The 22553-nt window shown below is 37.2% G+C and overlaps 1 long non-coding RNA gene across 2 annotated transcripts; it reads left to right on the forward strand.

Moving 5' to 3' along the window:
- The first annotated feature begins 734 nt into the window (after positions 1-734).
- On the forward strand, positions 735-22424 carry LOC133253829 (uncharacterized). Of its 2 annotated transcripts, XR_009738467.1 has the most exons (4): positions 735-1205; positions 1580-1602; positions 21343-21454; positions 22123-22424. It is a non-coding gene; the product is annotated as an uncharacterized LOC133253829 (long non-coding RNA). The 2 variants fall into 2 exon arrangements; XR_009738466.1 differs by having other exon boundaries at positions 735-1602.
- The last annotated feature ends 129 nt before the right edge of the window (positions 22425-22553 follow it).

Genomic DNA, 22553 nt, shown 5'->3' on the forward strand with positions numbered 1-22553 from the left:
CAATGAAGAAGTGGTAGTTGTCTTCTCTTTTATGTTTCAACATAAAGCATTGTTTTCCCAATATTCATCTGAGTATGGTTTTTACATAGTCACTAGATGAAAGATGATGCTGTGAAAGTGCTGCACTCAATATGCCAGCAAATATGGAAAACTCAGCAGTGGCCACAGGATCGGAAAAGGTCAGTTTTCATTCCAGTCCCAAAGAAAGGCAATGCCAAAGAATGTTCAAACTACCGCACAATTGCACTCATCTCACATGCTGGTAGGCTGTATATTGTCACCCTGCTTATTTAACTTCTATGCAGAGTACATCATTAGAAACGCTGGGGTGGAAGAAGCACAAGCTGGAATCAAGATTGCTGGGAGAAAGATCAATAACCTCAGATATGCAGATGACACCACCTTTATGGCAGAAAGTGAAGAAGAACTAAAAAGCCTCTTGATGAAAGTGAAAGAGGAGAGTGAAAAAGTTGGCTTAAAGCTCAACATTCAGAAAACTAAGATCATGGTATCCGGTCCCATCACTTTATGGGAAATAGATGGGGAAACAGTGGAAACAGTGTCAGACTTTATTTTGAGGGGCTCCAAAATCACTGCAGATGGTGATTGCAGCCATGAAATTAAAAGACACTTACTCCTTGAAAGGAAAGTTATGACCAACCTAGATAGCATATTGAAAAGCAGAGACACTACTTGGCCAACAAAGGTCCGTCTAGTCAAGGCCATGGTTTTTCCAGTAGTCACCTATGGATGTGAGAGTTGGACAGTGAAGAAAGCTTAGAGCCGAAGAAATGATGCTTTTGAACTGTGGTGATGGAGAAGACTCTTGAGGGTCCCTTGGACTGCAAAGAGATCCAACCAGTCCATCCTAAAGGAGATCAGTCCTGGGTGTTCATTGGAAGGACTGATGCTAAAGCTGAAACTCCAGTACTTTGGCCACCTCATGGGAAGAGTTGACTCATTGGAAAAGACTCTGATGCTGGGAGGGATTGGGGACAGGAGGAGAAGGGGATGACAGAGGATGAGATGGCTGGATGGCATCACCAACTCGATGGACATGAGTTGAGTAAACTCTCAGAGTTGGTGATGGACAGGGAGGCCTGGCGTGCTGTGATTCATGAGGTCACAAAGAGTGGGACATGACTGAGTGACTGAACTGAACTGAACTGAGCTGAGGTTCTTGTCCATTCATCCATCAGCTGAGAGTATGAACCTTGGGAAACCATGAAAATCATTTCCTTGGAAACCTATCTTTCCACCCCTATCTCTCCCCAGTATCTATTACCACACTGCCCTCTACCCTCCTTCCACTTTCAACCCGTGACTTTCCTCCCACTGCTCTTCCACATCACTCTTTTCTTGTTTTCACCTCTTTAAACTCCTCTTAGACTGAACTCAAAAATCTGCTCTGGAAGATAATCACTGACTCTTAGAAAGAATTGAAGCCTCTTATTTGTACTGTCAGAATTTGTGGTATTTTGTACACTTCTCTAAGTATTATGCATATGAACATTGTTTAATTAACATGTGAATCAAGGAGATATCCCTCTAATGACTGCTTTTTATGTCTTATTCTCAGGGCATCTTCCTTTGAAATTAAGGGTAAGTCAACATTAATATCATAGAGTTTTAAGTAACAAACGTTAAACATATACACTGAAGATTGAATATCTATATTGTCCTCTCACTTTGAATCAATAGGAAGTATTTTCTGGATCAATGCCATTTTCTTTATTGTAAGATAACTACTTTACATCTAGTCTTGCAAATTCTTTAGCTTAACTAGATTTTCCCTTTGTCTGAGTTTCAACAGTATGACCTTCAAGTCTTGGGTCAATGATGACAATGTTTATAATGACAATAAATAATAGTTAATGATTTTTTTGCTACTTAATGGTACAATTAGATTAATGAAAACATTCCTCAATTCCAGGTTGGTTTTTTTCAAAGCCTCCTAGTACCTAAATAGTTGCTTAAGCCCTTAAATACCACTTATAAATCCTATGAGCACCTGTATTAGACTTGGCTAAAAGTTGAATATCTACAAGATAAATATTAGGCAATATAGTAGCCTCTTTTAGCACTGCTTAAGACCAATTGGAAAAGACCTCGATGCTGGGAAAGATTAAAGACAAGAGGAGAAGGGGACAACAGAGGACGAGATGGTTGGATAGAATCACTGACTCAATGGACATGAGTCTGAGCAAACTCTAGGTGATGATGAAGGACAGGGAAGCCAGGCATGTTGCAATTCATGGGATCATAAAGAGTCAGATACAACTGAGCTACTGAACAGCAACAAGACCAATTGAACAAAATAATTACTCTTGAGGGTGATACTCCTACCAAATTTTTATAATTTTTTGTTATGTTTTCCCCATCAGTACTAATCTAAAAGTATTGTTAATGACTTGTCTTCATCAAATATCCCCAAAGCATTCAACATTTCACACACTCACACACACACACAACCTCTTTCAAAGTTATATATCATAGGCTTTTGTAACAAATAATTATATGATTATAATAGCAAGGGAAACTGGGATGATCATTTTGGGGAACAACTAAAACTGACTCTTGGAAATCACAATGTATGGGAGAAAAGGTGTGGGAGAAAAGGTGTAGGTAAATGAAAGATGAGCTTGCAGGTGGGATATAAGCATTAACTATCCTGTGGGCATCACTCAGCTATGTTTTGAAAAGGGAATAGAAAGTTTTATGTAAGATTGCTAATGTGTTGAGTTTCCCTGGTGGTTCAGATGATAAAGAATCCACCTGCAATGTGGGAACCCTGGGTTCGATCCCTGGGTTGGGAAGATCCCCTGGAGGAGGGCATGGCAACCCACTCCAGTATTCTTTCCTGCCTGGAGAATCCCCATGGACAGAGGAGCCTGGTGGGCTATAGCCCATCAGGTCACAAAGAGTTGGACACAACTGAGTGACTAAACACAGCACAACAGCATGCATCAATTAATTATACTTAAACTGGATGAAAACATCTGTGGTAAGGATGAAAAAATCTGGAGTAAACTTATTTGTATAATTCCTATACAGAGACATGAATAATTTAGGAACATTGAATTTAGATGTGCCACAAGAATATTAATCCTGGTTGTTATGTTAGATGAACAAGTTTACCTCAGAGGAGAATGGCAACTATCTCATGGGATCTGACTTAAGACAAGGAGAAATGGTGGAGAGGAGCAGACACTGGAGGAGGAGTCTGGGTTCCAGGCCCCATGTCATCAACACAGGCTATGTGATGAGCCTCTAATTCCTACTGGCAAAATAGGGGTCCCATCTGCCTTCCTAACACATGATTAAATGAGATGATAAATGTGGAACCTTACAAAAGCTGAAAGCTACAATTAAAATATGATTATTATAATTTATGTGTTATATTTAATCAATAAGAAAACCAGCTTTTAAAACAGAAAAGGACATTAAATTGTTTTCAAGTGTGTCCACTGAAAATTTTCTATGAGACCCCAATATCCATAGTGTGTGAGTTAGTCAGTCAGTCATGTCTGACTCTTTGTGACCCTATGGGCTATAGGCCACCAGGCTCCTCTGTCCATGGGATTCTCCATAGCTGTTGTTGTTCAGTTTCTCAGTTATGTCTGACTCTTTGGCACCCCGTGGACTGCAGCAGGCCAGGCTCCCCTGTTCTTCACCATCTTCCAGAGCTTGTTCAAACACAGGTCCTTTGAGTTGGTGAGGCCATCCAACCATCCTATCCTCTGTCATCCCCTTCCCCTGCCTTCTATCTTTCCCAGCCTTTTTAAAATAGTATGCTGTTCGCATTAGGTGGCCAAAGTATTGGAGCTTCAGCTTCAACATCAGTCCTCCCAATGAATATTAAGGGTTGATTTCCTTTAGGATTGACAGGTTTCATCTCCTTGCAGTCCAAGGGACTCTCAGGAGTCTTCTCCAATACCACAGTTCAAAAGCATCAATTATTCAGCCCTCAGCCTTCTTTATGGTCCAACTCTCACATCCATACATGACAACTGGAAAAACCATAACTTTTACTAGATGAATATTTGTCAGCAAAATGATGTCTTGCTTTTTAATATGCTGTCTGGGTTTGTCATAGCTTTTCTCCCAAGGAGCAAGCCTCTTTTAATTTCATGGCTGCAGTCACAACCTGCAGTGAGTTTTGGAACCCAAGAAAATAAAGTCTGTCACTTCTTCCATTGTTTCCCCATCTATTTCCCATGAAGTGATGGGTCTGGATGCCATGATCTTAGTTTTTTGAATGCTGAGTTTTAAGCCAGCTTTTTCACCCTCCTCTTTCACTTTCATCAAAAGGGTCTTTAGTTCATCTTCTCTTTCAGCATTAGATTGGCATCATCTGAATATCTGAGGTTATTGATATTTCTCCTGGAAATCTTGATTCCAGTTTGTGCTTCATCTAGCCCAGCATTTCACACGATGTACTCTGCATATAAGTTCAATAAGCAGGGTGACAATATAAAGCCTTGACGTACTCCTCTCCCAATTTGGAACCAGTCTGTTGTTCATGTCTGGTTCTAACTGTTGCTTCTTGACCTGCATACAGATGTCTCAGGAGGCAGGTAAGGTGGCCTGGTATTCCCACTTCTAAGAATTTTCCACAGTTTGTTGAGATCCACACAGTCAAAGGCTTTAGTGTAGTCAATGAAGCAGAAGTAGGTATTTTCTGGAATTCTTTTTATTTTTTCTGATTCAACAGATGTTGGCAATTTGATTCTGGTTCCTCTGCCTTTTCTAAATCCAGCTGGAACATCTGGGACTTCTCAGTTCATGTACTATTGATGCTTAGCTTGGAGAGTTTTGAGCATTACTTTGCTGGCATGTGAAATGAGTGGAACTGTAGATAATACCAAAAAGAGAACATCCAGCTGATCTATGGCAGGAAAGTCCAGGATCCTCTTTGTTGAACCTTTCTCTTATCCTTTCAGACAGCCCTTAAGGCATCTCAACTGTCTCCTAATAACCACAAAATACTGTTTAACACCAAAGATCCAGGTCAGCACTCACACTTTGCAGATAAGGAGTCTGAAGGTGAGAAAGGCCAAGCAACAAATCTATGGAGTCTTGGGAACATAGATAGGCTGTGGTTTCACTTTTAGCAGTTTCTTTTTCTTGTGTGACAATTTGCTCATGCATTGCCTTCTAAGAAAGAGCTCTACTTAACACATTACTGTTTTTACGGGTTCACTGAAAGGTTACTGCCAGTGTAGGAACAGATCATGAGAACAGTGTGCACAGCCAGAATACAGCACAAGCACGTCAGCACTAAACCCAAGGTAGCTACCTGGGAGAGATGATTCATTCATTACTCAACACATTTGCCATGTCCCAATACTAAACATACTTAGCTCAATTTTTTTATAAACCAAATTTGTTTACATCAAATGTCAAGGTAATGAAATTCCTTTTTGTATTGAAGTATAGTTGGTTTATGTGTTGTGTGAATTTCCACTATATAGCAAAATGACTCAGTTAAACATATACTATATACATATTGTATCATATATTCTTTTTTATATTCTTTTCCATTATGGTCTATCCCAAAATATTGGAACTAGTTCCCTGTGCTATACTGTAGGACCCTGTTGTCCATCTATTCTGTGTGTAATCGTTTGCACCTACTAACCCTGAGATGGTGAAATTTCTAATAATTTGTTCTGGGAATTTTTTAGGTAGTAGAGACAAAGCATATAATTTCTATTTTTACAGATAATGTTGTGCAACTCTAGATACTAAGACAGTCTTAATCATGCTCACTCATACACACACACACACATACACAGACACACACACACATACACACAGACATAAACAGCCAAAGCAAAAAGAAGACAAACAAAAATGATTAAGGTAAACAGTTTTCTCAAAAATACTATATACCATACCCTAGTACATAAGTCTTAGACATTTAACAAGTAGAAAGGGTTATTCCAAACTGTCCCAAACTAGAAAGAAAAAGTTACAACATACTCAACACAAGATACTCATGTGTTTTATTTCTCATAGATTTCCTTGTGAAAACTGTCGCTTGTGATTTCCTTGTGAAAACTTTCACTTCTGTCCTAATACATTTAATCAAAAAATTTAAATATTTATAATAATAAGACCCAAATTAAGAATAAGTGTTTTAAAATTCTCTGTTCAGTGGCTTAACTTTGCTAAAAAAAAAAATGCAGTTATTTTTGAATGTGGGAAAAGTTTTGAATAAAACAAGAGGAGCCCTCAGGGGATGAAACTTAAATATGCCTGGCAATAATACTTTAGGAAAAAGGGGAACATTTGTGACCCAGTAGGAGAAGCTAGAATTAAATTTATGTTGTAAAAATATAAACAAAGGATAGATCAAAATGTTGTTAACTAGAATGTAACTGTACAAAAAGAAATTAGCAAAAGAACTTTAAAGAATAAACAATATGGCAAAGGGAATAATCTTGATTACATATTATAAAAATAAGCAAACCTAAATAAAAGAAAAGGACAGTTAAGAAACAAATGAGAATAGATGGTACGGAAGTCAGTTAAAATTTTGCCAATGATTTAGGATGAGTTTGATAATATGTGGGAGTCAGCAGTTGTATCTTTGCCAAAGTTATATCTTTGCCAAAGTTATATCTTTGGCAAACATTAACAAAGAATTGTTTGTTCATTGTAATTAGAGTATTTTACACATGAAAATCTTTATTTTGAATATTTTCTTTTGTTGATAATTGAATTAATGATAACTCCCACCCCCCAGCTCCCCAATACTTGACTTAATTAAAGTTCTTGGGTTCAGAATCCGTTTCCAGCTTCTCAGGCAACCTCACCAAATAGATGGAATTAGGTAAAGTATCTTTCACACTTTCAAGTAATTTTATTCTGAGATTTGTCAAGTCAGCTAAATCTTTCTCTTCTCTATTTCTCTTTGCTTTCTCCAGCATTGCTTTATTCTCTTTATTCTCTACTCTCTGCTGGAATATGAGCCCCATCCTGTTTTTCTTTCTCTGTTTCTCTTAATCAAGAGAGAGAGAAGCAGGCCTGCCTTGGTCACTTGATCATGTAACACATTTGAGTATAATTAAATGACTTCTTTTGTGCTGTTATACTGTCCCAGATGTCAGTTCTGATTTAGACATATCTAAGACTCATCTTGAGCTAATAATGAATTAATTTCTCATCCTAATGAACTAAGTAATTATATACTAACTTGGCACCAGTCAGAATGTATTTTATCAAACTTTTCTTTGAAAAAAATTTGTTTTTTTTCTAAAAAGTGTTTTGTGAGTTTAGGATAGATTAGGAGAAATTTCTTCATTAGGAAATATTATCACTCTCAATCAATATTTTTATTAAAACCCTACCTTTCAATTATAGCAACTGTGCATGATAGATACAAAGAATCAGATACCTTATCAACAGAGACAATACATATTCTCACAAGTCTATGGCAAAATAAACAATGGTACATTTTATAAAGTGGACCCAATAAAAAGGCTGTTAAAGAAACCTGGCCCCCTGTGTATGACTTTTTCTCACACTGTGTATCCTCATTTTGTGAAGACCTGCGTCTCCTGTATTGTTGAAAGATTCTCTTCACAATGACAATTTGACTGGACTGGCAGTTTTCCAGCTTCTTTCTCCCAGGGGGATTGGGTAGGGGAGATAGTGGGAGGGAGAATTAAACATTTTACTCTACTTCATTTTTAACCAATGACCTCTGTTCTCTGGAAACAGGGAAATGCATAACCCAGAGCTGCTAATTGGCCTTATTCCTTTATGTTATTCATGGGAAGAAATGTTCTGCTTTTTCATAATAAAACAAAAGCTCATACTTTAAATGCCTTCTAACCATCATAGTTCCAGTATGTGAAGGATCCTATGATTAACTGAATATAAAGTAGATGTGATTTGGAATTTCATTCATCACATCAAATGACTTTTTGTTTTATTTTACAATTAGAACAACACATGCTGCTAAGTCGCTTCAGTCGTGTCTGACTCTGTGCAACCCCATCCCTGGGATTCTCCAGGCAAGAATACTGGAGTGGAGAACACCACATAGAGCAAAGATTTTAGCAGTGGAAATACTCTGCGATTAATTACCCTTTATAGAGAAGGCGATGGCACCCCACTCCAGTACTCTTGCCTAGAAAATCCCATGGACGGAGGAGCCTGGTAGGCTGCAGTCCATGGGGTCGTGAAGAATCGGACACGACATAGCGACTTCACTTTCACTTTTCACTTTCGTGCATTGGAGAAGGAAATGGCAACCCACTCCAGTGTTCTTGCCTGGAGAATCCCAGGGATGGGGGAGCCTGGTGAGCTGCCGTCTCTGGGGTCGCACAGAGTCGGACACGACTGAAGCGACTTAGCAGCAGCAGCAGCAGCATAGCCAGAACTAGAATGCGATTGATGAGGATTTATCTTAGGGATAAAATGTAGAGAGGTGCTGGAAAATTAAATAATCAAGATAAGTAATGTATAGTGCAAGATGTATAAAAATAAAAACTAATGTAGAAAATGCATAATGAATAAAATTATGTCTAAAAATTATGTCACATTTAAAGACAAATTAGTGTTAATTACTTTTCCTTTTGCCTCAAACTATGGCTCAGCACAGTACAGGCATGGTCTCTGAAACTTCAATGTCAATGGCCAATATTGAATTGGTTATTTAGTCAAGATTCATTTGTTCAGCTAAAGACATACTAAGTGACTAAACCTGAAATTTGTTTATTGAAAACGTTTATCAGTTTGGTCCCAACTTGATTTTGCCTTAAACTGATAAAATTAACAAATCATTTTAATGACCTGTAGACTTTATCGTACTTACTCTTTTGTGTCTTTCTCAATTTTGCTGTTCCCTTTTTAACTTTTTCCCTCTTGTGGTTTTATTTCTTATGAAAATGATGTCTGACCTTTTGGGGGACTACTTTCATTATGTTGTTGTAACAGATTTTTGAGAGCTTCACGGGTAGAACTTTGCTGGACTTATTTCCTCTCCAGACCTTTTAAAATTCACTAATAAAGAGAAGGGAAGTGATAGATCAAAATTTAAAAGCCTTGATTATAAGCATAAACTTGAATTTCCTCTAGAGAAGATTTATTATCATTTCTGAAACTTAGTGTTTTTATCACAACTGACAGTGTGTAACTTTTTTTTCCAAATGAATGATTCTAGTTTAGTAGTGAGACAAAAATACTCCCTGCAGAGTGTAATTGCTGGTGTAGCACTTATAATGTTAAACACCTCATTTACGTCCATTCCTCTTAAAATTCTGCAAAAGTGAAACTGTTAGCCACTCAATTGTGTTCAGTTCTTTGTGACACCATGGACTGTAGCCTGCCAGGTTCCCCTGTGCCTGAAATTCTCCAGACAAGAATATTGGAATGGATAGCAATTCCCTTCTCCAGGAGATCTTCCTGACCCAGGGATCAAACCAGGATCTCCTGCATTGCAGGCACATTCTTTACCATCTGAGCAACGAGAGAAACCCCTTTTAAAATTCTGAATGAACCCAAATCATCCAGCTCTGAGACTAACTTTAAATATCATAGTACTTCAGATAGAAACTTCTGAGTATACTCTTCACTCCTCCTTCCCGTCTTTTGTAATATTGTTGTAATACAGTTTACTTCTACATATACTATAAATTCAAAATAATTACTACTATTTTTGCTTTAGATATACAATTTTAAAATAATAAAAATGTCTCATATATCTGCATTTTAACCACTTTCAGAGAGCTTCATTTTTCGTATATACTAGATATCTGTCTGGTGTCACATTGCTTCTACCTGTAGAATTTATTCTAAAATTTCTTGTAGAGTAGTTCTGCTGATAATAATTCTATGGTCTTGTTTGTCTGCAAAAGGCTTTAATTACCCTTTATTTTGACATTTTCTCTGGTTATAGAATTCTGGGTTCTTTCAGTACTTTAAAATTGTCACTGTAGATTTCTGGCTTGTGTAGTTCCTGACAAGAGAACTGCTGTAATTCCTATCTTTGTGCTTCTGTAAGCAGTGTAACACTGCAGATAGAGACCCACTTGTCTCCCAAGAAGACTCCTTTAGTATCATTAAGCTCGGCACTTAGCATGCTTGGATAGATTTGAATCCTTTCAAAGATACATAAAGAGAAAAATGATGCGTTAAATGTGGGACTTGTGCAAATCTTTGTTGGAAAAAAAAGCACATAATGCATGCAAAAGATAGATGAGGAGACAAGATACTCTGATTACATACACCAATACAGAGAAAAAATTTGGATAAAAACTTCTTTGAACTTTGAAGGAAATTAAAGAAAACATAGACTGGGTGGGGGAAGGGAGGGAGGAACATGAAGACAATATTGCTCTTAAATGCTATAGGTGTTTTGAATCCTGGAAACAGAATGTAAGTATCACAGCCCCAGTATCTCAAGTGGTTTCCAAATGCCAGTTGAAATTGGGAAATTTTGAAGGCATTTACCGATACTCCCTTTATATAATTTCTTTCAACATGCTGGGTCTCTCTTTTGAAGTAGAATTATATGATTACAAATATAACCTATAAACTAGAAATTATATAATCTATAAATTAGAAATATAATTACCATTCATATAAATTTCACTATAGCTGGGAGCAATTCCTTTATGTCTGTGTTTGGCACTATTCCCTAATTAGGCCACCACATTTTTCATTTCTCTTTCATCATTTCGATGGGTTGGGAAGAAGAACGTGTAAACCCCCCTTTGCTATCATCTTACCTAGAAATTTGTATAACTGGTTATAAACAAAACAAAAGATACCACCACCAGCAAATAGAACGTTTATATCTTTTGTAAAGTTTAAAATCTGTAATCATTGAAGTAGTCAACATTAGTTAATTTTAAAATTAAAGCCCAAACTACAAAACAGATGTTTCTGTTTATTAATTAAAAAACAATAAACATTAAAAATTTGAATAAATAAAAACATCTGTCTTATAGTTAGGACTTTAATTTTAAAATTTGGATATATATTAATATAGCATCTTAGTGATAAAAAGTAGAAATTATAGGTTAGTGAAAACAAAATATAGTCATGAATATTCACCATTCAGGGTTAACAATTGATCTATTAGTCTGGTGCCTTTAAACTTTTGGAAAATCTGTCACCCTTGCGTCCCCAAATTAACAAAATATTATGAATATTTTCCTAGATAAATTGTTTCCTAAGGACATCTATACATTGTATCACATTCACTATTGTTGTTAGACATTTTCCAGTTATTTGCTGTGCTGTGTTGTGCTGTGCTTACTCAGTTCTATCCAACTCTTTGTGACCCCATGGACTGCAAAATGCCTGGCCTCTCTGTCCCTCACCATCTCCTGAAGTTTGCTCAAGTTCATGTCCATTGCCTCAGTGATGCCATCCAGCCATCCCATCCTCTGATGCCCTCTTATCCTGCAGTCAATCTTTCCCAGCATCAGGGACTTTTCCAGTGAGTCAGTTGTTTGCATCAGATGACCAAAATACTGTAGCTTCAGCATTAGTCCTTCCAATGAGTATTCAGGATTGATTTACCCTGAGACTGACTGATTTGATCTCCTTGCTGTCCAAGGGATTTTCAGGAGTCTTCTCCAGCACCACAGTTCAAAGAAATCAATTCGTTGGCACTCTGCCTTTTTTACAGTCCACCTCTCACAGCCATACATGAGCCCTGGGATGACCATAGCCTTGATTATATAGACCTTTGTCAGCAGAGTAATGTCTCTGCTTTTCAACACAGTCTAGGTTTGTCATAGCTTTCCTGCCAATAAGCAATCATCTTCTGATTTCATGGCTGCAGTCACCATCCACAGTGATTTTAAAGCCCAAGAAGAGGAAATCTATCACTACTTCCACCTTTCCCCCTTTTACTTGCCATGAAGTAATGGGGCCAGATGACATGATCTTAGTTTTTTAATATTTAGTGTTAAGCCAGCTCTTTCATTCTCCTCTTTCACCCTCATGAAGAGTCTCTTTAGTTCCTCTTCACTTTCTGCCATTAGAGTGGTATCATCTGTGTGTCTGAGGTTGTTGATATTTCTCCCACCTATCTTGATTCCGGCTTGGAACTCATCCAGCCTGGTATTTCTCATGATGTTTTCAATGTATAGGTTAAACCAATAGTGTGACAACAGACAGCCCTGTCACTCCTTTCTCAATCTTGGAACAATTCTAACTGTTGCTTCTTGACCTCCATGCAGGTTTCTCAGGAGACAGGGAAGATGGTCTGGTACTACCTCTCTTTAAAAGCTTTCCACAGTTTATTATGATCCACACAGTCAAAGGCTTTAGCATAGTCAATGAAACAGAGGTGGATGTTTTTCTGGAATTCCCTTGCTTTTCCATGATCCAGTGAATGTTGGTAATTTGATCTCTGGTTCCTTTTCCTTTTCTAAACCAGCTTGGACATCTGGAAGTTCTTGCTTCGTATAATGCTGAAGCCTAGCATGCAAGATTTTAAACATGACCTTACTAGCATGGGAGACGAGTGCAATTGTCTGATGGTTAACACATTCTTTAGTACTACCCTTCTTGGCAATTGGGATGAGGAGTCCTGTGGCCACTGTTGGGTCTCCCAGATTTGCTGACGTACTGTATACAACACCTTGATGGCATCATCCTTTAGGGTTTTGAATAGCTCTACTGGAATTCCATCCCATGCACTAGCATTATTAACAGCAGAGCTTCCTAAGGTCCACTTGACTTCGCACTCTAGAATGTCTGTCTCAGAGTGACTGATCACCCATCATAGTAATCCAGTTTATTAACATCTTTTTTGTACAGTTATTCTGTGTATCCTTTCCATCTCTTTTTTATCTCTTCAGCATTTACTAGGTCTATATCATTTCTGACCTTTACTGGGCCTATCTTTGGCCAAAATGTTACACTGATATTTTCAATTTTCCTTACGAGATCTCTAGTCTTTCCCCTTCTGTTGTTATATTCTAGTTTTATACACTGTTCATTGAAGAAGGCCTTCTTGTCTCTCCATCCTATTCTTTGGAACTCTGCATTTAATTGGATGTACCTTTCTCTTTCTCCCTTGCTTTTCACTTCTCTTATTTCTTCAGCTATTTGCAGTCACCTCAGACAACCACTTTGCCTTCTTGCTTTCCTTTTTCTTTGGATGGTTTTGTTCACTGCCTTCTGTGCGATATTGTATCGACCTCCGTCCACAGTTCTTCAGGCACACTGTTTACTAGATCTAATCCCTTGAATCTACTTGTTACCTTCACTGCATATTCATAGGGGATTTGATTCAAGTTGTACCTTGTTGGCAAGTAGTTATCCCCACTTTCTTTCATTTAAGCCTGAATTTTGCTATGAGAAGCTAGCTAGTGATCTGAGCCAGAGTCAACTCCAGGTCCTGTATTTGCTGGCTATATACAACTTTTCCATCTTCAGCTACACACAATGTAATCAATTTGGTTTCTTATTGACTATTTTGGTGACTTGCATGTGTAAAATAGTCTCTTGTGTTGTTGGAAAAGGGTATTTGCTATGACCAGGGCATTCTCTTAGCAGAAGAATTCAGTTAGCCTTTGCCCTGCTTCATTTTGTTCTCCAAGGCCAAACTTGCCTATTACTCCATGTGTCTCTTGACTTCATACTTTTACATTCCAATCCCCCGTGATGAATAGAACATCAATTTTTGGTGTTAGTTCTAGGAGATCTTCCAGGTCTTCATAGAACTGATCAACTTCAGCTTCTTCAGCATCAGTGGTAGGAACATAGACTTGAATTACTGTAATGTTGGATGGCTTGCCTTGGAAACTAACAGAGATCATTCTGTCATTTTTGAGGTTGCACCCAAGTACTGCTTTTTGGACTCTTTTGTTGATATGAGAGCTGCTCCATTTCTTCTATGGGATTATTGCCCACAGTAGTAGATATAATAGCCATCTGAATTGAATTTGCCCATTCCTGTCCATTTTAGTTCACTGATTCCTAAGAATGTTCATCATTATAATCAACTTATTTGTTGAAGAGTATTACATCTTCAGGAGCTCATATTAAATAAATAAAACAGAAGTTTCAGGCCAATATATATACTCCTGTTTTAGGAGCCACATCTCCAGATGGCACTTTATAAAAAGAATACTAATCAACACAGAGTAATATATGAAACCAATTGACTTCTATAGTCTCATTAATACTAGAAATAATAAAATATTCTGTATCTATAATATGTGAACAAAAATGGAATCCCATTCAGATCAGATCAGTCGCTCAGTCGTGTCTGACTCTTTGCCACCCCATGAATTGCAGCACGCCAGGCCTCCCTGTCCAGCACCAACTCCCGGAGTTCACTCAGACTCACGTCCATCGAGTCAGTGATGCCATCCAGCCATCTCATCCTCTGTCGTCCCCTTCTCCTCCTGCCCCCAATCCCTCCCAGCATCCGAGTTTTTTCCAATGAGTCAACTCTTCACATGAGGTGGCCAAAGTACTGGAGTTTCAGCTTTAGCATCATTCCTTCCAAAGAAATCCCAGGGCTGATCTCCTTCAGAATGGACTGGTTGGATCTCCTTGCAGTCCAAGGGACTCTCAAGAGTCTTCTCCAACACCACAGTTCAAAAGCATCAATTCTTTAGCGCTGAGGCTTCTTCACAGTCCAACTCTCACATCCATACATGACCACAGGAAAAACCATAGCCTTGACTAGATGAACCTTTGTTGGCAAAGTAATGTCTCTGCTTTTGAATATGCTGTCTAGGTTGGGATCCCATTAATTATTTCTATTTGTATTCCTCCTCATCCATATTGCAATGTTGTTATATAGGTTAAATTATTAAATTTAATATAAATTAAATATAAATATTTGGTAGACAGCCTGATACAGACTTGAAGATCAGTAAATCTGTGTGTGTTTATGTGTGTATTGGTATATTTGGTGTATATGTATAAATATATGGGGAAACAGTGGAAACAGTGTCAGACTTTATTTTTGGGGGCTCCAAAATCACTGCAGATGGTGATTACGGCCATGAAATTAAAAGACGCTTACTCCTTGGAAGGAAAGTTATGACCAACCTAGATAGCATATTCAAAAGCAGAGACATTACTTTGCCAACAAAGGTCCATCTAGTCAAGGCTATGTTTTTTCCAGTGGTCGTGTATGGATGTGAGAGTTGGACTGTGAAGAAAGCTGAGCACTGAAGAATTGATGCTTTTGAACTGTGGTGTTGGAGAAGACTCTTGAGAGTCCCTTGGACTGCAAGGAGATCCAACCAGTCCGTTCTAAAGGAGATCAGTCCTGGGTGTTCTTTGGAAGGAATGATGCTAAAGCTGAAACTCCAGTACTTTAGCCACCTCATGTGAAGAGTTGACTCATTGGAAAAGACTCTGATGCTGGGAGGGATTGGGGGCAGGAGGAGAAGGGGACGACAGAGGATGAGATGGCTGGATGGCATCACCGACTCGATGGACATGAGTTTGAGTGAATTCTGGGAGTTGGTGATGGACAGGGAGGCCTGGTGTGCTGCGATTCATGGGGTCGCAAAGAGTAGGACACAAGTGAGCAACTGAACTGAACTGATATATAATATATTTGTATTTGTAAGAGAATATATATATTAGTAATGTGTTAAGCTGTACTCTTCTTTTAGTTGAAGTCATAAAATGGATATAATATGTATATCCAAAAGATAAAATACATATATATATGTATATATATTGAAGTGTATTTGCTTTACAATGTTGTGTTAGTTTTAGCTATAGTGTACAGCACAGTGATATATATAGAGATATGGTTATGTAAATATATCTATAAATATATTCTTTTTCAGATTATTTTTCCTTATAAAATATTACAAAATACTGAATATAGTTCTCTGTGCTATACAGTAAGTCCTTGTTAGTTATCTATCTTATATATAGTAGTGTATATATGTTAATCCCAACCTCCTAATTTATTCCTCACTCTCTTTCCCCTTTGGTAACCATATGTTTGCTTTCTATGTTGGTAAGTCTGTGTTTTGTAAATAAGTTTATTTGTATCTTTTTTAAGATTCAACATATAAGTGATATCATATAATATTTGTCTTTCTCTGTCTGACTTGTTTCACTTGGTATGATAATCTCTGGGTTTGTTCCTGTTGCTACAAATGGCATTTTCTAGCTCTCTGGTGATATTCTGGTGATGTTCCATGACTTGTATTCTTGTAACTCCATGTATTCATGGTTTTTTAAATTTTTTAATTGGAGTACAGTGAAAATGCTGGCTTAAAAATCAACATTAAAAAAACTAAGACCATGGCATCTGGCCCTATCAGTTCATGGCAAATAGATGGGGAAACAGTGGAAATGGTGACAGACTTTATTTTCTTGGGCTCCAAAATCAGTGGATGGTGGCTGCCATCATGAAATTAAAACACACTTACTCCTTGTAAGAAAAGTAATGACAAACCTAGACAGCTTATTAAAAAGCAGAGATGTTGTTTTGCCAACAAAAATCCATATAGTCAAAGCTATGGTTTTTCCAGTAGTTATGTATGGATGTGAGACCTGAACAATAAAAAAGGCTGAGCGCCGAAAAATTGATGCCTTCGAACTGTGTTGCTGGATAAGACTCTTGAGAATCCCTTGGACTGCAAGGAGATCAAACCAGTCAATCCTAAAGGAAATCAACTGAATATTCATTGGAAGGACTGATACTGAAGCTTCAGGTTCAATACTTTGGCCACCTGATGCGAAGAGCCAACTCATTAGAAAAGACCCTGATGCTGGGAAAGATTGAAGGCAGGAGGAGACGAGGACAAGATGGTTGGATGACATCACAGACTCAGTGGACATGAGTGTGGGCAACTCCAGGAGAGAGTGAAGGACAGGGAAGCCTGGTGCATTGCAGTCCATAGGGTTGCAAAGAATCAGACACGACTGAGCGACTGAACAACAGAGTTGATTTACACTGTTGTGTCAGTTTCAGGTACACAGCAAAGTGATTCAGTTATACACATACATATATTCACTCTTTTTTTAGATTATTTCCCATATAGGACATTACAGATTATTGAGTAGAATTCCTGTACTATACTGCAGGTTTGTATTAGTTATCTATTTTATATACAGTAGTAGATAGATGTCAATTCCAGTCTCTCAATTTATCCCTCCTCCCATCCCCTGATAACTATGTTTGTTTGCAACATCTGTGACTTTATTTTTGTTTTGTAAATATATTCATTGGTACCTTTTTTATTGTTTTTTTGTATTCCACATAAGTGCTATCATGTGATATTTGTCTTTCTGTGTCTGACTTCACGCCGTATGACAATCTCTAGGTCCATCCATATTGCTTCAAATGGCATTATTTTGTTCCTATGCTGAGTAATATTCCATTATATATATCTTCCATATATTCTTTGTCCATTCCTCTGGTTGATGGACATTTAGGTTGTTTCCATGTCCTGGCTGATGTAAATAGTGTTGCAATGAACACTGGGCTTTTCAGATTATGATTTTCTCTGGGTATATGCCCAGGAGTGGGATTGCTGTGTCATATTGCATGTATCTTTTCAAATTAGAATTTAAATATTTCCCAGATATATGCCCAATAGTGGAATTGATGGATCTTATCATAATTATATTTTTTGTGTTTAAGGAACTTCAATATGTTTTCCATTGTGGCTGCATCTATTTACATCCCACCAACAGTGTAGGAAGATTTTCTTTTCTCCACACCCTCTTCAGCATTTATTATTTGTAGACTTCTTGGTGATGACCATTCTGAACAGTGTGAAGTGCTACTTCATTGTAGTTTTGATTTGCATTTCTGTAATAATTATTGATGTTGAGCACAAAAGATGAAACATATTAATGATGCTTTTTGTCAGGGAGGTTTTAGTATACACACAGGGTCACTATGAATTGCCATGGAGATTGTACATAATCCAGTTCCTGGAGCACCATTCACACAACTGTAATGAAGTGGTGACATTTTTATTTATGCCATGCACAGTCAGCAGGGCCAAGATTAAGGTGATGTGAGTGATGTAATTAAATATTAACTATTACTTAATATTGAATAGATTAAAAAAATTTTTTTCTGTGATAAAAGTCACATAATATAAAACCTACTATTGTAACCATATTTAACTCTACAGTTCAGTGGTTCTTTGTACATTCACATTGTTGTGCAACTCTCAACACTATATATCTCCTAAGATTGTTACCTTTCTACACTGAAACTCTGTCCCCATGAAAGACTAGTTATTATTTCAGTGTAATAGTTGTTAAATGTCAGCTATACACATCTTTTTCCTTCTGCCTCAGACTCTGCTACAGTGCATGACACAGTTTCTGGTCCTGTCTTTACTTATACTTTTTATATTTTGCTCATGATTAATTTTTGATTCTTGAAAATATTTTTAAACTATTGCACTAAAATAGTACTTACCTTGATTACTAAGTTTTTTGATTACCCCTTAAATTTTGCACCCAAGTCAAGTATCACACACTCGCCTCATCCTAGTCCCATACCTGACAACTAGTTGAACTTTACTCAGTGGTTCTATGCACACAACTCTCATCTGCCAAAAGTATCGATAATCCCAAACTTGCTCCTCCTCCAGTCATTGCCGTCTCAATAAATAGGGTGTGTGCTTAGTCGCTCAGTCATGTCCAACTCTTTGTGACCCTGTGGACTGTAGCCTGACAGGCAAAAATACTGGAGTGGGTTGCCATGCTCCTCCAGAGGATCTCCCCAATCCAGGGATCGGACCCTGGTCTCCTGCATTGCAGGAAGATTCTTTACCATCCGAGCCACCAGAGAAGCTCTCAATAAATGGTACCACTATATATCAACTGCTTCAGGCCAGAAACCTCACAGGTATCTTTAACTGATCTTTTTTCCTCTGCACTTTGCATGTATATAATCTACAGGTACTATGGATATGTGTAATCCATATATAAACTAGTACAGCTGGTTGTCTCCAAAATGTATTCTACGTCCACTTTTTATTACTTTTACAAACTACTTTAATTCAAGCCTGAACTACCTGGTCTTGTTTTCTCTCTTAACCCTCATCCTGTAAGTCAAGATGAACCAAAGGGTTTTTATAAAATATAACTCAGATCATGTCATTCTTTTCATGATCCAGGGAGACATAATTTGTGGCTTACTATACAATTAGGGTTCATTTTTACAAATTACCTCTTAGAATCTAGATTTTAAACAAACACAAAAGTATTTATATTCCAAGAATCAGAGCTCTCCACTGGCTTCCCATTCCAATAAAACACAATTTAAATTCCTTTCAAGTCCCTAGGTTATCACAGAACTTGGACTTTAACCCATATTTTCCCTGTTACTGCCAATCAGTTACAGCCACCCTCACTTCAGTATAGCCACATTGGCCTACTCTATTACACAATTCTGTGTTATTCTCCATCAGATCACTTTTTGGTATTTAATTATAAGTTATATCTTTATGTGTTCATTGAGTTCCACAATTGAAAAAAAAATGTACGACTGTCTTATTTAAACTATGTAAATGACAAGGATTACTAGAATGTAATCTTCATAAGATAGTAATTTGTCTTCAACCCTGAATATTCATTGGAAGGACTGATGCTGAAGCTGAAGCTCCAATACTTTGGCCACCTGATGTGAAGAGCCAACTCTCTGGAAAAGACCCTGATGCTGGCAAAAATTGAGGACAAGAGAAGGGGGTGACAGAGGATGAGATGGTTGGATGACATCACTGACTCAATGGACATGAGTTTGAGCAAATTCAGGGAGATAATGAAGGACAGGGAAGCCTGGCATGCTGTGTTCATGAGTTCACTGACTCAGACGCAACATAGCGACTGAACAACTACTGTGTTCCTGGTACCTAAAACCTTGCTCATTACATAGTAGGAGTTCAGTAAGCATTTGCTAAATATGTGAATAAATGTTTATGACAATGACAGCTAGCTCAATAGAAATTAAGCAGAAGACTGGAATTAGCCCACCATTTCCCCCAAGCTGATAGATAAGAATAAAGCCTTCAAACTCTAGTACAGGGACAACTAACATGGGTTGAAATAGGCTTTAACATTGTTTATTTTTTTACCAGTTATATCTAATCATGATTTGGAGCTTCCAGTAAAGTGGATAAATGCTACAACTTTTTTCTGCTGGAGCATTATACAACAGGTTTTTCAATTCAATGAGCAATGGAGAAAAATGGATACTTCTAAATTTTCACTGCTATTAGCATTTCAATAAATTAATACTGTAAATAAATTAATACAATAATATGTTACTGTCTCAGAAAAGACAGTATTATAATGATTATAAATTGTTAAGAAGTTTTTATAAATTTTAGATGCAACTTTTTATGGTTAACTTGCAAATTCATCTACTGTCTATAAATCTTATTTTACAAATGAGAATTAGAAATATGAAATACACATTCTAATATGTGTTCTTAGAGTAGTTCACTTATAGCTTATCAATTCAGAGTGTGTGAATATAATAATGGGAAAAAATAAGGATTGCAGAAAAAATTCTTACAGCTATACCATTATAACATTAAGATCAAGAAAGTGATGAGGTACTTGAACTTAAATCATTGAAAAAATTGGAATATAGCTTTATTTAAATCATGAAAAATATGAGGGGTGAAATATAAGCACTTGAAATAATTAACACTGGGTAGGTGTTATGATGTTTGTGTGTATGAGAGAGAGAGTGAGAGAGTAAAATCCAGATCTAGATGCTAAGAGGCAATTTGTTAAAAATGAACCTTTGTATAGTACAGCACATCAACAGCAAACAGACATATTACAATGTTGAAAAACCATATACAGCTACATGCTGTCAAACATTCCAATATTACATCACATACATTTACATTAAATTATAGCAGAAGCAGATCACCACATTTAATCCCATTTCATAGATATGGATATACAGGATGATTCTTAAAGTATTTTTATAGACAGTGATTCTTAAAATTTTATTATACTACTGAAGAAGCTCTGAGCCTAGAAGCTAGTTTTATTGAGTAATAAGGAAGTGCTCCATCTTCTGGACCATGTGCAAATACAAGAATTAATGCAATGTAATTATAATTTTTATTAAATATGTAGTATCATCTCAATATGCAATGGACATGAACTTGGGAAAACTGATGAGGGACAGGGAGGCCTGGCATGCTGCAGTCACAAACAGTCAGCCGCAACTGGGCAACTGAACAACGACAATTAACTCAAGACATATATACTGATAAGATAGAAGATAATAGAGCCAACTATTTAGATCCTGTGCCTAGTTGTAGCCATTGGGCTTGAGATAGATTTAAAATGTAATTAAACTTTTGATTAAATAGTTAATTTCTCATTCCCATATAGATTTTGTCCCTACATGATATATTGAGCTGAGATTCTTCCTGTCACGTGAGTTAATTTCACCCCAGCATCATCTTTGAGTTCTTATTCCTCCGCTGCTCACCAAAGCCTTCTGGTAATATCTCTGAAATACCTCTCTAATCTCATGTCTTCCCACAGACACTGGTACTAATACAGTTGAGGACCTTCTTTTTACATGAGCTGACCCAGACACAATAATGACATTTTAAATGTATTTGATTGCTCTTATTCCTTGAAAATACACATTTACACAAAATATGATGCACGCATTTAAAAAATTATCTTTTTTTTTTTTCCAAAAAACCAGCTTTTAGTTTTACTGATCTTTTTTTTTTTTTTTTGTATTTTTCATTTATTTCTACTCTGATGTTTATGATTTCTCTCCTTTTCCTAACTTTGGGTTTTGTTTGTTCTTCTTTCTCTGTTTCTTTACGTGTGAATGTACATTGTTTATTTGAGATTTTTTTTTGGTTTCCTTAGATAAGAAAACATTAGTACAAGCTTAGATAAGGCTGTACTGCTATAAACACCCCTCTAAGAACTGCTTTTGCTGCATCTCAGAGGTTCTGGGTCATTGTGTTTTCATTTTCATTTGTCTCTAGGTGTTTTTTGATTTCCTCTTTGATTTCTTCAGTGACCCATTCATTGGTTGTTTCATGCCATATTGTTTTGTTCTTTTATTCTGCTTTGGGTTTTTAAAAATAGATGTTTTCTTATGCTTTGTTTCAAAAATGCATCTATTTTTTCTTAATCTTTCTTCAGTTCAGTTCAGTTGAGTCGCTCAGTCGTGTCCGACTCTTCGCAACCCACGAATCGCAGCACGCCAGGCCTCCCTGTCCATCACCAACTCCCGGACTTCACTGAGACTCACGTCCATCGCATCAGTGATGCCATCCAGCCATCTCATCCTCTGTAGTCCCCTTCTCCTCCTGCCCCCAATCCCTCCCAGCATCAGAGTCTTTTCCAATGAGCCAACTCTTCACATGAGGTGGCCAAAGTACTGGAGTTTCAGCTTTAGCATAATTCCTTCCAAAGAAATCCCAGGGCAGTTATATTAATGTATCTAATAAATCAAGGATCTGAAGTTTCTAAAGCTCAAATTAATTATCCCTTGCAGCTGTCATAAAGTCATGGTATTTCCTTATTTGGCTTTTTATTTTTCATTGTGAGTTTATATTTGATTGAACTTAATC

Source organism: Bos javanicus, chromosome 9 (assembly GCF_032452875.1).
Source record: "Bos javanicus breed banteng chromosome 9, ARS-OSU_banteng_1.0, whole genome shotgun sequence".
NCBI classification, from domain to species: Eukaryota; Metazoa; Chordata; class Mammalia; order Artiodactyla; family Bovidae; genus Bos; species Bos javanicus.